General features: G+C 45.1%; 1 protein-coding gene across 1 annotated transcript in view; it reads right to left on the bottom strand.

Annotated features, from left to right (window-relative positions):
• LOC134203310 (uncharacterized) overlaps positions 1-5,418 on the bottom strand; it is a 120,291-nt gene extending 114,873 nt beyond the window's left edge. Inside the window, exon 1 of the mRNA XM_062678186.1 lies at positions 5,192-5,418. The gene's annotated coding sequence lies outside the window, so the exon portion shown is untranslated. The remainder of the gene's footprint in view (positions 1-5,191) is intronic.
• Between the last annotated feature and the right edge of the window lie 7,245 nt (positions 5,419-12,663).

Raw genomic sequence — 12,663 nt, 5'->3', positions numbered from 1 at the left:
TTCATCAAATGTTGGATTTTTTGGCATTGATAAAAAAATATGTAGAAAAACATTGTTTGATACTGACCGCACACAAAGCGAACGTGACTGAATGATCGTCCCATGTTATGAATTCTAAATCTTATCACCCGAAATCCCATGTCCGGGTGTTTCCTTCCTTCTACTACTAACAATGTTGTCTCAGAAAAGAACGCGTACTTCCCACCTGAACTGCAATTCTAAGCTCGCTTGCCCGGCTTATTGGCCTGTATCTAGCGAAAAGTCCCGTTAAGAAATAGACGCCAGCAGCGAGCAACAAGCGTAAAAAAGAAGAAGCCCTTCTCGAACGCGTTGATGATGATGACGCTTTGGCTGACAAAGAAGCGGGATACAAGACACTAGCTGATTGGCCCACCAATTGGGAAGCAGAGAAGATTCAAAATTAAGTATTTAGTATAAAAGAAAAGTGCATTCACTCGCAGAGCATTCAGTCTTTTTTATACCATCACTAGAAATTCGCGGTTATTTGAAAAGATCGTTTTCTTACTTTTTGCACTTAGCCTAAGCAAACAGCCTTTTTCAAGGCTCTAAGAGTTGAAAATAATGTTCTCCTTCAGTCGCTATCGCACGGATTAGAAGGCGCTTCAGTGGAAGGGCTGAGATACAGTCTACATCCCCTGCTAAGCCAACTTGTGGTTTATTTCAGGCAGTCCTTCAGTGGGAAGGTTGCCACTGTCGAGGCTAATATTTCGTGACCGGACAGATACTTTCTGAATTTTTTTTGATGATTCTTGTTCGAGGTAGATTTGATTTCTGTGTCGGTTTGATGAGAAGATTTTGCCAAGGAATGGTATGCAACGCCGATTATTTATCCAAAATAATTGATGTGAGAAATTTGGACATATTATGTATCTTAAAGGTATGGTCAAGTCAAGTCCTACGTCCACTTAGCGGTTATGTCACAGACATTACCCACTGTTCGTTTTTTCTTGAGCAAGGGTAAACGGAAATCTGCAACCAGACACCTGAGGAGGTACTCAGGTAGTGTGGGGATGGGTATGTCATGTAACTCTTACCCGACCCACTAAACCAAAACCCTTTCGCCAGTCCGTACCCCCGGCCCGCAATTAAGCAATTCATCAGGGGGGGACTATTGAGAGCGCTCACGCCTATGCTAACGCACTTGACGTCAATACACACAACATCGACTTCAAGGGTGGCTACCTCACCACCCGTCGATCGCAAGCTATGATAGTAACCTAACGGTCCGTATCAAAATCTCACGTTGGAGACGAGCACTCCGACAACAACCACCGCGCGTGAACCGCAATGACCTCTATATCTACATACTGAGGTCCCCGCAGCCCACCCGCGACATGTTGGTTGTCGGGGTGAGCAAAGTGTTCACTGCATCACAGGTGCCCTTACTGCACACGTTGGTTTTGTTCAAGACGCCACCACCGCTGCAGTTTCGACATAATCTGTTGAGATGCTGTGTTCACCGCATTCCATATAGCTTCCTCCCGGCACATCCTCTCGACGAGGTTGTCCGGGGTTGTATCCATACCACTAATAAGCAGCATGGCATTGCGTTCTATCTCGAATCGCGGGCATGCGAACATCACATGCTCTGCCGATTCTACCTCACCTACACATTCAGAACACTCCGCAGAATCTGCGAAGCCAAACCTGTGTAGGAATTTCTTAAAGCAGCCATGTTCAGACAACACCTGTGTTAGGTGGAAGTTGACTTGACCATGCTTCCTATCAACCCAGTTGGACACATCTGGAATCAGTCTGTGGGTCCAACGACCTTTGACTGCGGTGTCCCATGCTCTTTGCCATTTAAGCAACGAAGCTGCTCTCTTGACACGTCGCACTTGCACCGAGTCCCTTTCGTTGAAGCACTCCACATCCTCCTCTAAGAGTATGTCGATCGGCATCATTCCAGCTATAACGCACACCGCCTCATATGCTATGGTGCGATATGCGCTCGCGACACGTAAACACATCAGCCGGTGTACTCTGATCAATTTCTTTACATTGTACTCGGCTTTTAGTGCTACGGCCCATGCCGGCACGCCATAACGGATGATAGACAATGCTACGCCAGCTATCAGCCTACGCACTTGACTATGCACCGCCGATCTGTTGGACATTATTCGTGATAAAGATTTTATCGCCAATGAAGCCCGCTGACATGCATAATCGACGTGGCTCGTAAAATTGAGCTTATCATCGATCATCACGCCCAGATGCTTGAGAGACCTCACGGAGTTAACTGTGCAGGTCCCTACTCTTATCCTCGCCTGTTGCAGCCCATGACGGTTATGCACTACCACGACTTCCGTCTTTTGATGTGCAAGGGACAACCGCCTCGAGTTGGGCCATTCCTCCATTCTGCCAATCGCGTATGAAGCCTTCAGTTCGACTTCGTCGAGAGTGTCTCCTGTTACCTCCAGCAATACGTCATCCGCGAAGCCTTCTATTTTCACACCGACCGGGAGACTTAGGCGTAATACTCCATCGTACATAATATTCCACAGAACCGGTCCGAGGATCGATCCCTGTGGAACACCCGCGGACACTACGATCGACTTTTGACCAGCATCAGTGTCGTATAACAGCACCCTATTCTGAAAATAGCTTTTCAGTATCCTGCACAGGTAATCCGGAACTCTCAATCGGTGCAGGGAGTCAGCAATTGCTGCCCAGCTAGCATTGTTGAACGCGTTTTTTACATCAAGTGTAATCAACGCGCAGTACCCAATACCTCTTCTGTTTAAACCTCTCGCTATCTTGGCCGTATCCGTTACCGCTCGAGTTGCTTCGATGGTAGAACGGCCCTTACGGAAGCCATACTGGTTGCTAGATAAGCCACCAGCACACTCTGTATAAGCCGACAATCTATTCAAAATGACCCTTTCTAGCAGCTTTCCAGCTGTGTCGAGTAGGCAAATTGGTCTGTATGCCGAAGGATCCCCCGGCTGTTTGCCAGGCTTCGGTAATAGCACCAATTTCTGCCGTTCCCATCGATATGGGAAGTTTCCTTCGTCCATGCATCTCTGGAGGCAGCTCCTGAACATATCTGGATTGGCAAGAATCGCGTGTTTAAGGGCCAGGTTTGGAATACCATCCGGGCCTGGCGCCTTATTGAGCTTAAGTTTTCTTGCGGCTACGATAAGCTCTTCGTTAGTCACTAGCGGTACCACGTCAACTGACTCGTACGGAGTAGCGGGCCAGTTCGATGATTCATGCCTCGGAAACAACCCGTCGACTATTTTGGCCAACATCTCCGGAGATTTCTCAGGTGGCGTGGTATTGGTCCTAGCCATCACCATCCTGTATGCATCTCCCCACGGATTGTTGTTTGCCATCCTGCACAGCCGCTCGAAGCAGGCTCTCTTACTACATTTGATCTCGTAGTTCAGAGCTCTGCTCGCTGTCTGGAACACCCTGCGTCTCTCGACCTTATCAGCGTCTGTTCTGGCACGTCGCAGCCTTCTCTTTGCTCGAAGACAGGTTCTACGAAGGTCTGCAATTGTGTCAGTCCACCAGTACACAGGTTGCCGGTTTCCGGGAGGTTTGGTCCTCCTAGGCATCGTCACATCGCATGCACGGGTTAGTACATCGATTAACTCGTCGCCACTTAATCCCGTTGTTCGCGTCTCCCATCGTAGTGATTCCTCCAAGAGTTCTGGGTTGAACTGCGAGGTGCGCCATCTTAGATCGGCTTTGCCGATCCGCCTTGTGGTTGCTACGGGGGTATACCGGATCATAAAACGAATTTCCTGATGATCGCTGGAGGTATGCCCCTCATGAACCTCCCATTCTGGCTCCACCGTCCATCCCGCGCTGCAGAAGGTCACATCGATGCATGAATCACCGTTCGGTCTCCTGAATGTTGGCACTTGGCCTTCATTCACCAGGACTACGTTCAATACCGCTAGCGACTCTAGCAGGGTATGACCTCTGGCGTTTGTGGACCGGGATCCCCAGTCCACTGCTCACGCATTGAAGTCGCCTGCTACAACTAACGGTTTTAAGCCAGTTAGTTTTGCTGCAAGAATATCTACTACCCTAGTAAACTGCACTATACTCCACCTGGGAGGACAGTAGCAGCTACAAAAGTAAACACCGTTTACCTTTGCTATAACGAAACCCTCATCATCAGGTGATGATACTATCTCCTGGATGGGATATCGCCCGCAAGTCCAGATGGTCACCATCTGAGACTTATCCGCAATCCAACTACCGTTACCGGCAAGGATGCGGTATGGATCGGACAGCAAAGCTACATCAGCTTTACACTCAGTTACCGACTGTTGTAGCAGCAATTGAGCTGCCTTGCAGTGGTTCAGATTCAGCTGTGTTACCTGCGTGTCTGGATCCTTCTAGAGGCCGGACAAGCCTGGACACCGGTGAGGTGTCTGTTGTCTGTACCCGGGGGACAGATCAGACACCTTGGTGCAGCCTGACAGGTGCGAGCTTGGTGGCCTTCAGCTCCACACCTACGGCATAGCTTACTGCGATCAGGTCCTTTACAGTCATAAGACTTATGACCGTTGCCAAGACACCTGAAACAGGTCTGAAGCGGTTGGCTTATACTTAGCGGACATACCGACCAACCCACTTTCAGTTTAGCCTTATCCATTACCTTTTTGGCCTCAGCCTGAGGTACTTGGAATGAGGCAACCTGCATTCCCGCGAAGCTTTTGCGTAACCGAACCGTAGATTCCTGGATCTCGACATTGCACTGATCTCTCAGTGCGTCGACCAGGTCTCTAGCCTCGATTACTTCATCCAGGCCCTTGCACTGGATGTTCGAAACTGAACATAGGGCTCTTACTTGAACCCCATCGCCCAGGACTTCCTCCGTCAACTTTTTGTACTCAGTACTCTTCTGAGCAGCATCCCGCTTCAAGACGAGAATCATCTCGCCTCTCCGCGTCCTCCGGATGCAGTTGACATCCTCTCCTAGACCAGCGAATTTGTCATTAACTCTCATGGCCTTCAAGACTTCGACGTAGCTCTTGTCGTCAGTACTGACGATAATCGCCTCGCCTCTGTCTTTACGCTTACCACTGACATTGGAAGGCGCACCCGTCTCCTTCTGGGCTCTACCCTTCTTAACAGTGGCGCGTATCGCTCCGCCTGCTGCTTTGTCTGCGGCCTGCTGCCGTTGCCTTCTCGCCTTCTTGGGATTCACGACCTCCCTCCACGGTAGATCTTCCTCCCGGCGAGCTTCAGTGGTCCTCGATGGTGGAGGCACTGGGTTCACCGGCTTGGGATGGCCATCCTTCTGCTCGACCTTCTTCCTTTTCTCTGGCTTCGGGGCTGCGGACTTCTCGACAGCTGCTTTCAGGTTCGCCTCCTGCGTAACCTTACTCAGCTTCGGGGTCGCCCCTGTTACAGCCATCCTTTTGCGGAGTTCCTCGACCTGGCTCTCCGCCAGTCCTTTGCCCTCGGACAGGAGACGAATTTTCGATTCTGCCTCCTCTTTGTCCTTATCCGCCTGCTTCCGCTCCTTGACAAGTTTGCGGAGCTCTCTCTCCGCACTCTTGCTGGCCTCTAGTAGGGACCTCCACTCCGTTTTGGCCTCAACTACTAGGGCACAGAGTGCCTGCACAGCAAGTTTCAGATCCTTGCTGTACTTAACCCGGTTGTCTAGGAACGACATAATCACGTCGGATACCTCCGTGACTACCTCCATCGTGTGACCACCGCGTTCTTCGTGGTTTGCCATCACAGATTTGATGACGCGGGTCAGGGTGGGGCCGTCCATCTTTACTTCAACCGGCACCTCCTCAGACCCTCCACGGGCTTCTCCATCGCCTTCCCCCAGCGATATTTGGGGAGACCTTTCAAGGCCGGTCTGGTGAAAGGGTTCTCCTTACCACCATTCGCCTCACCTGCATCCCTCGACGTTTTGTGTTTTGTGTTGTTAGAATTCATCGCTGTTGGGTCCCCCTTGCGGCTGCTGTCGAATCCTGCTGGTGTAGTCGCCTTCGCGATCCCATGGTTATCTATACATACCTTGCGGCATGAAGGGAGGCCATGCGAGGGTCGACACTTTCGTGTTCAGAGCCAGATCAGCGCTAGTCAGGGAAAAGCATCTGAGCCTACTCCCACTCAGCTGCCAGCTGAGCGATAGGATTGTACCGCGTGCTACAAGGTCCGCCACGGTTTTAGGGGACGGAAGACAGCCTGGCCATTAGCCCATTCGCCGTTTCAGGTCGGTGCCACCCGGCCTTACTAAGAGAATAGAATAACCAGACTACCAGCCCTCGCGTTCACAATATCTCAATATCCAAAAACAAGACCAATAACATGCAACCAGTATACCATAATCAGGATCTTACTGGGATCAATCCTGATGTGCCAATGGCACTCCCTGGGCTTGTGCTTTTGAAGCGGCACACAGTCGCTTTGATAGAGTATGCTTACGGGCACTTGTGGTTTTGACGTAAACTACGTCTAAGGGGAAGACTCAGATACAGGGTGTAAAACCGAAATTTCCAAATTCGAGACCGTCACGAAATTAGGATAGATTTCAAACGCTAATAGCGTCTTTATCTTTCGATGGATTATCGACATTTGCTTATCAATCGATTCAGAAACTCTCCAGCAATTTGCCAATTCTATTGATACTATTGATTATCAACGTTAAACTATTGAAAATGTTGTTTCCAAACCGGGTGAAAAATTCAATTCCGTTCATAAATCCCCAACACGGACATCAGATTGCAGTAAGGTACGGGCCTTTTGATCCACTGCTTCGTTTTCCCTGTGTATACAAACTCAAAGGTGCAGCCCAATTGGGTTGTACGCAAAGGTGACGTAGGACTGCGTAGCTATTTGAAATTGATGATATTTGCCATAATAAATTGTGTCGTTTTATTTACATTGAGCAAACTGCTCGGAGGCCAACTGAATCAAGAAGTCGAATAGTTGTTCCCAGATGGATGGACTTTGAGTCTCTAACCATGAAATTAACATGACTCATCGGCCGCTGAAGCCACTCGACTGGCTTTCAGTCGGGGACATCACAGTCCTTACTTTGCCACGTACGTTTACATCGCGGGCGAAAACCAAACGTTGCAAATAAATATATTTGCGTTTGGTTTCACGCCAATTCTGATTCTGCTTATTTCTCCTTTATTGTGGCCATTTTTGAGAATGGTGTCCTCCAAAAAGGTCTTTTGACGTAGGACTTACGTCTCTCTTTACTATACCGGGTGTCATTTCAAAATTTCTAAATCGGCCGCGTTACGCTGTGTTGAAAGATTTCAAACGTTAATAGCTTTTACCCTAGTGAACAGATTTCTGCAGTTAACCCCTCAATCGACAGCTTTCAAGTATGCCTTTCATATTAATGCTTGATAATATCCAAAAATTTGTTTCAATAGGCTTAAAACTGTTTTCAAAGCAAAGCATTGAATTCACGAAAACCTATAAATATGGGTACCGCATTATTCTTGCATCATTCCATTACCACGTTCTGATTGGTGCAGACGTCAACGAATGAGCTCACGCTAGGTCTGCTAAGAAGGCATAAAATAGCGCAGCGCGAATTTTGACGTAGGACTTACGTCTCTCTTTACTATACCGGGTGTCATTTCAAAATATTCAAATCGACCGCGTTACGCTGTGTTGAAAGATTTTAAACGTTAATAGCGCTCGTCTCAGTGGACGAATTTCTGCGGTAAGCTCCTCAATCGACAGATTTCAAGTATGCCTTTCATGTCCATGCTTGATAAGACCCGAAAAACTTGTTTCAATAGGCATGAAACTGTTTTCAATGAAAAACATTGATATCAAGGGAACCAATAAATATGGGTACCGCATAATTCTTGCATCATTCCATTACCACGTTCTGATTGGTGCAGACACCAGCGAATGAGCAGCCGCTGGGTCTGCCGAGAAGCCATAAAATAGCGCAACGCGATTTTTTCCTTTCATTCTGACCGGGACAAGCGAAGCAACCGCATCATCGATTGAACAGCACTCACACTTTTTAGCAGGGAATGAAGTCATCGAAGCCACCATCATCAGCCGAAACCTAGCCAGTACAGCAGCAGTCCACCCTACAGACCCGACAAAGCAGCAATGCTGAGCAGATACCGGCAGCAGCAGCAGAGTCGAGCCGAGACCGGCCGGCATCGGTGATGAGCCGAGACAGGCTGAAGAAAAGCCACATGATGCAACATGTATGTCCAAAAAACAAACGGTTCTTCAGAGAGCCAATGATAGAGATCAATATCAAAGCTTTCAATTCCCTTCGGGATAGAAATTGCAGGGTTGTTACGGAGATCCAGAAATATTTTCCGCGCCAAATCCGCGCCGACTAAAATCAAATCCACGCCATTTCCTCGCGACATGAAAATCCATTTTGCGCCAAATCCATTTTGCGCCAAATTTGCGCCAAAGCAAATACACGTTAAATATCAATGCATTGATCAATGCAATATTGGCATTGATAAAAAAATATGTAGAAAAACATTGTTTGATACTGACCGCACACAAAGCGAACGTGACTGAATGATCGTCCCTGGTTATGAATTCTAAATCTTATCACCCGGAATCCCATGTCCGGGTGTTTCCTTCCTTCTACTACTAATAATGTTGTCTCAGAAAAGAAAAACCTACTTCCCACCTGAACTGCAATTCTAAGCTCGCTTGCCCGGCTTATTGGCCTGTATCAAGCGAAAAGTCCCGTTAAGAAATAGACGTCAGCAGCGAGCAACAAGCGTAAAAAAGAAGAAGCCCTTCTCGAACGCGTTCATGATGATGACGCTTTGGCTGATAAAGAAGCGGGATACAAGACACTAGCTGATTGGCCCACCAATTGGGAAGCAGAGAAGATTCAAAATAAGGTATAAAAGAAAAGTGCATTCACTCGCAGAGCATTCAGTCTTTTTTATACCATCACTAGAAATTCGCAGTTAATTGAAAAGATCGTTTTCTTACTTTTTGCACTTAGCCGAAGCAAACAGCCTTTTTCAAGGCTCTAAGAGTTAAAAATAATGTTTTCCTTCAGTCGCTATCGCACGGATTAGAAGGCCCTTCAGTGGAAGGGCTGAGATACAGTCTACATCCCCTGCTGAGCCAGCTTATGGTTTATTTCAGGCAGTCCTTCAGTGGGAAGGTTGCCACTGTCGAGGCTAATATTTCGTGACCGGACAGATACTTCCTGAATTTTTTTTGATGATTTTTGTTAAAGGTAGATTTGATTTCTGTGTCGGTTTGATGAGAAGATTTTGCCTAGGAATGGTATGCAACGCCGATTATTTATCCAAAATAGTTGATGTGAGAAATTTGGACATATTATGTATCTTTAAGGCATGGTCAAGTCAAGTCCTACGTCCACTTAGCGGTTATGTCACAGACATTACCCACTGTTCGTTTTTTCCACAACATTTTTCACGTAACAATTAAGTGATTTGAAGGTGCAGGAACTCAGTTCCACTCAATCGAATGTCACCAGTATCTCACATGAAGGTTACGTGACTGCTTCGTGATCTTCAAGGTTTTATTTAGAATGGCTTTATTTATTTATTTATATAATTTTTTGTTTAAAGAAATAAGAAACAAAAATAGAATTCGTTTTCAGTTTGTATTTAAGGAAAAGGTAATATATAATTACGCTATGACTAGCCTGCCGTTAGAGCCAGATCAGCAATAAAGGACAGCAGTCATCAATTCTACATATCGGACGGTCGGACCATCAGCCAATCACCGACGAGGTGCATAAATATGCTACATCAGCATTTCAATATCATAAATACTGCCAACAACCCCGGCATGCTTGTTCAGTTTCTTTTTATCAACGACCGTGTTTACCTCTGTTCGCGTTAATTAGTAATAAAGTGATTGTGAATTAAAGTTATATCTTTTTTAAAACGTCGACCGGTAAATCACGTCCAAGATTATATGTATATGTATTTGAACATTTTGATAAATTTGAGATGTATAGTAAAAGATTTTTTTTTGTTGACCAGGAAACGGATCCGAAAGCGGGGGAAGTAGTTGAGAACTTGGTCAGTTTATATGGCGGATTTGCACATGATCCGATGATTCTGCTGCAAAAGTATATGAAAACATCATTACACAACGGATATATAATAAGAAAATAGTACTAACCTTATGAGAAACTGATTTCGCGTAATGAACACTTAGGAAAATTATTTTGTGCACAACACTGACTTGCAAATATTTTAATGGTCGATTCTGACAGCTGAGTGAGTTCCCAGCCAATGTTTTAAAGACATGAAATTCACGTAAATCGTACCGTTTATTTTGATGAATTTCAAAAAAATGTATTTAATGTTCACTATATACCATTACGTTTTATAGGTGTCAGGTGAAATAAATGGTGTCAGTGAAATTTAGTGGTTACGTGATTTTTCACGTATAGTTGACGGGTTTATTATTCTGAGTGTACATAGCGACATCATGCAGTCACCAGCGGTAGAACTGCCGGTGGGTCTGCGAATATGCATGAAAGAAGTGGGCGCATTTTTTTGTCATTCTGTGCTTGATGATGGTCGGATGCAGTGGGGTCGGTTGAGATGGATGCAATCGCCCATCGTATCGCTCGGAGTTCACGGCTAGAGGCCGATGATGGTTGCTGCCTCAGCAGCTCAGGGCAGTGGTGGTGGATGAAGAAGTATAAAATTAGAGATATTTGGTCTGCTCATCCAGGTGATTGGTTTCATAGTCCACATGATCCCGGGATGGGTACGAGTCATGTCATATTTGTTAAGTTGTGCTTGGTACTAAACGACACGTACATTAAAACATGGTTATACTATAACAGTTCTGATTCCCCAGCAAACAAAATCAGCTACACTGATGAAAATAAAAATTTGATTAAAATAATTACCTTCATTTGTTTGCAGAAGGCATTAGCAATTAAAGATGCACAATCAGCAATAGTTTACTGATTATGGATCGACTGTACGTTTTAATTTAATTTATTGAACGGCTACTCAGTCTTGCACTTATTACAACGAGTTTTTTATTTACCCGACGTTTCGACACGGGGATTGTGTCTTTTTCAAGGGGAACTGCAATTTAATGAGTACTCTAATTGTCCTAATTTTATAGTTAATAGTCAATTGAACTTACAATATTTTTGTTGTTTGTCGTCGTATGTTTAGTCTAACTTGCACCGTCTGTTTGTCTAATTGTCCGTACATGCTGTGAATTGATTATTTGATTTAATTTGTGTGAAAAATTTGTTTTGGATATTTAGGAAAATTTGTTAAAAAATTCTTACACTTCGGAAGCACTGTTATCAATTTTCATTTTTTTTTTTCCCCTTAGCTAATGGCGCAAATTTTCTTTGTTCTACCTCCCCCTAACATGAACATTCATTTTGGTAGCCAAAAATGCCCTATTGGAATAATTTATTCCTCTCCTACATTGTGCTCATTTTCTCTCCTGCTTCTGCGTTCATTTATGGTTTTGATATTGTGTAGTACGGCTGCGTATGTCGTGCTGAGCTTGTCTATGTCTGTTCGCTTATTGACTGTGTTGTTAGTGTTAGTTATATGACACATTTCTAGAAATGGTAGTGTAGTCTGTTTGTAGCTATGATCTACTATCTCAGTTCGATCCAGATCGAATCTGTGATCGTGTTCTATGCAGTGTTGGATGAGTGCTGTTGTTGTTTCTACAAGCGATGCGGTAGCTGCTTCTGTGTTTGTGTTGTTTTCCTGTATCAGTTTCTCCAGTTTGTTTACATTAGCTCTATGCCCTGATAGTCTTTTACTTAAATTGTTTCTCGTCATTCCTATGTAGTAGCTGTTACAGTCATTGCATGGTATCTTATATATAATATTACTAATTTCATGTTTGTCTACAGGATGTTTTACTTTAGTGTGGAGATTTCTAACTGTACGAAGTTGTTTTGATGTTACGGTTATGCTGGAAATCTGTTTTTAGGATTTTGGTTATTCGTTCTGTTAATGCGGGTATGTATGGAATTGATCTGTATGTCTTATCTTGTTTTTCTATTTGAGGTTGCGATGGACTGGATGGAGAGATGTTTTTGAACTGCGGGGATGATGTTTCCTTGATTTTGTTGATCTGGTGGCGGTGTTGCTGATTGTGTGGGGTGGGATTGGCTGGCATTATGGCTGGTTGGGTGGGATGCTGACATGATGGTTGGCTTTGTGTAACTGCTGGTGGTTCGGGTTCTTGTGTTTTGCTGGTGTACAGATGTAATAGCCGGTTTATTAGTTGCTTGGGGTAGTTATTGCTCTGAAGATGGCTATGAATTATTTTGGTGATGTCTGCTATGGATTTGTTGTTTGTGAGCGAACACACTCTGTGTATGAAATTATTCGCTACGTTAATTTTGTGTTTTGGTTGGTGAAACGACGTGTAGTTCAGCATTCGTCCTGAAGCAATTTGTTTGGCGTACCATTCCGTTGTTAGGGTTTGATCTGGTTTGCGGATGACGGTCATATCCAAGAAAGGAAGTCGTCCGTTTTCCTCAATTTCAAGAGTGAACTGCAATCTTGGTTCGATATTGTTGAAAGTGTTCAGGATCAGTTGTCCAGAGTCCCGTGGAATCGTCATAAAGATGTCATCTACGTATTTTTTGAAAATAGTAGTCTCGAAAGGTAGAGAACTCATAGCTTTGCTGATGACTGAATCTAATACGATATCCGCCGC

This window comes from Armigeres subalbatus, unplaced genomic scaffold (genome assembly GCF_024139115.2).
Source record: "Armigeres subalbatus isolate Guangzhou_Male unplaced genomic scaffold, GZ_Asu_2 Contig1754, whole genome shotgun sequence".
Taxonomy (NCBI): Eukaryota; Metazoa; Arthropoda; class Insecta; order Diptera; family Culicidae; genus Armigeres; species Armigeres subalbatus.
The sequence above is the reverse complement of the archived record's forward strand: the minus strand, read 5'-3'. Positions and strand labels throughout refer to the sequence as shown.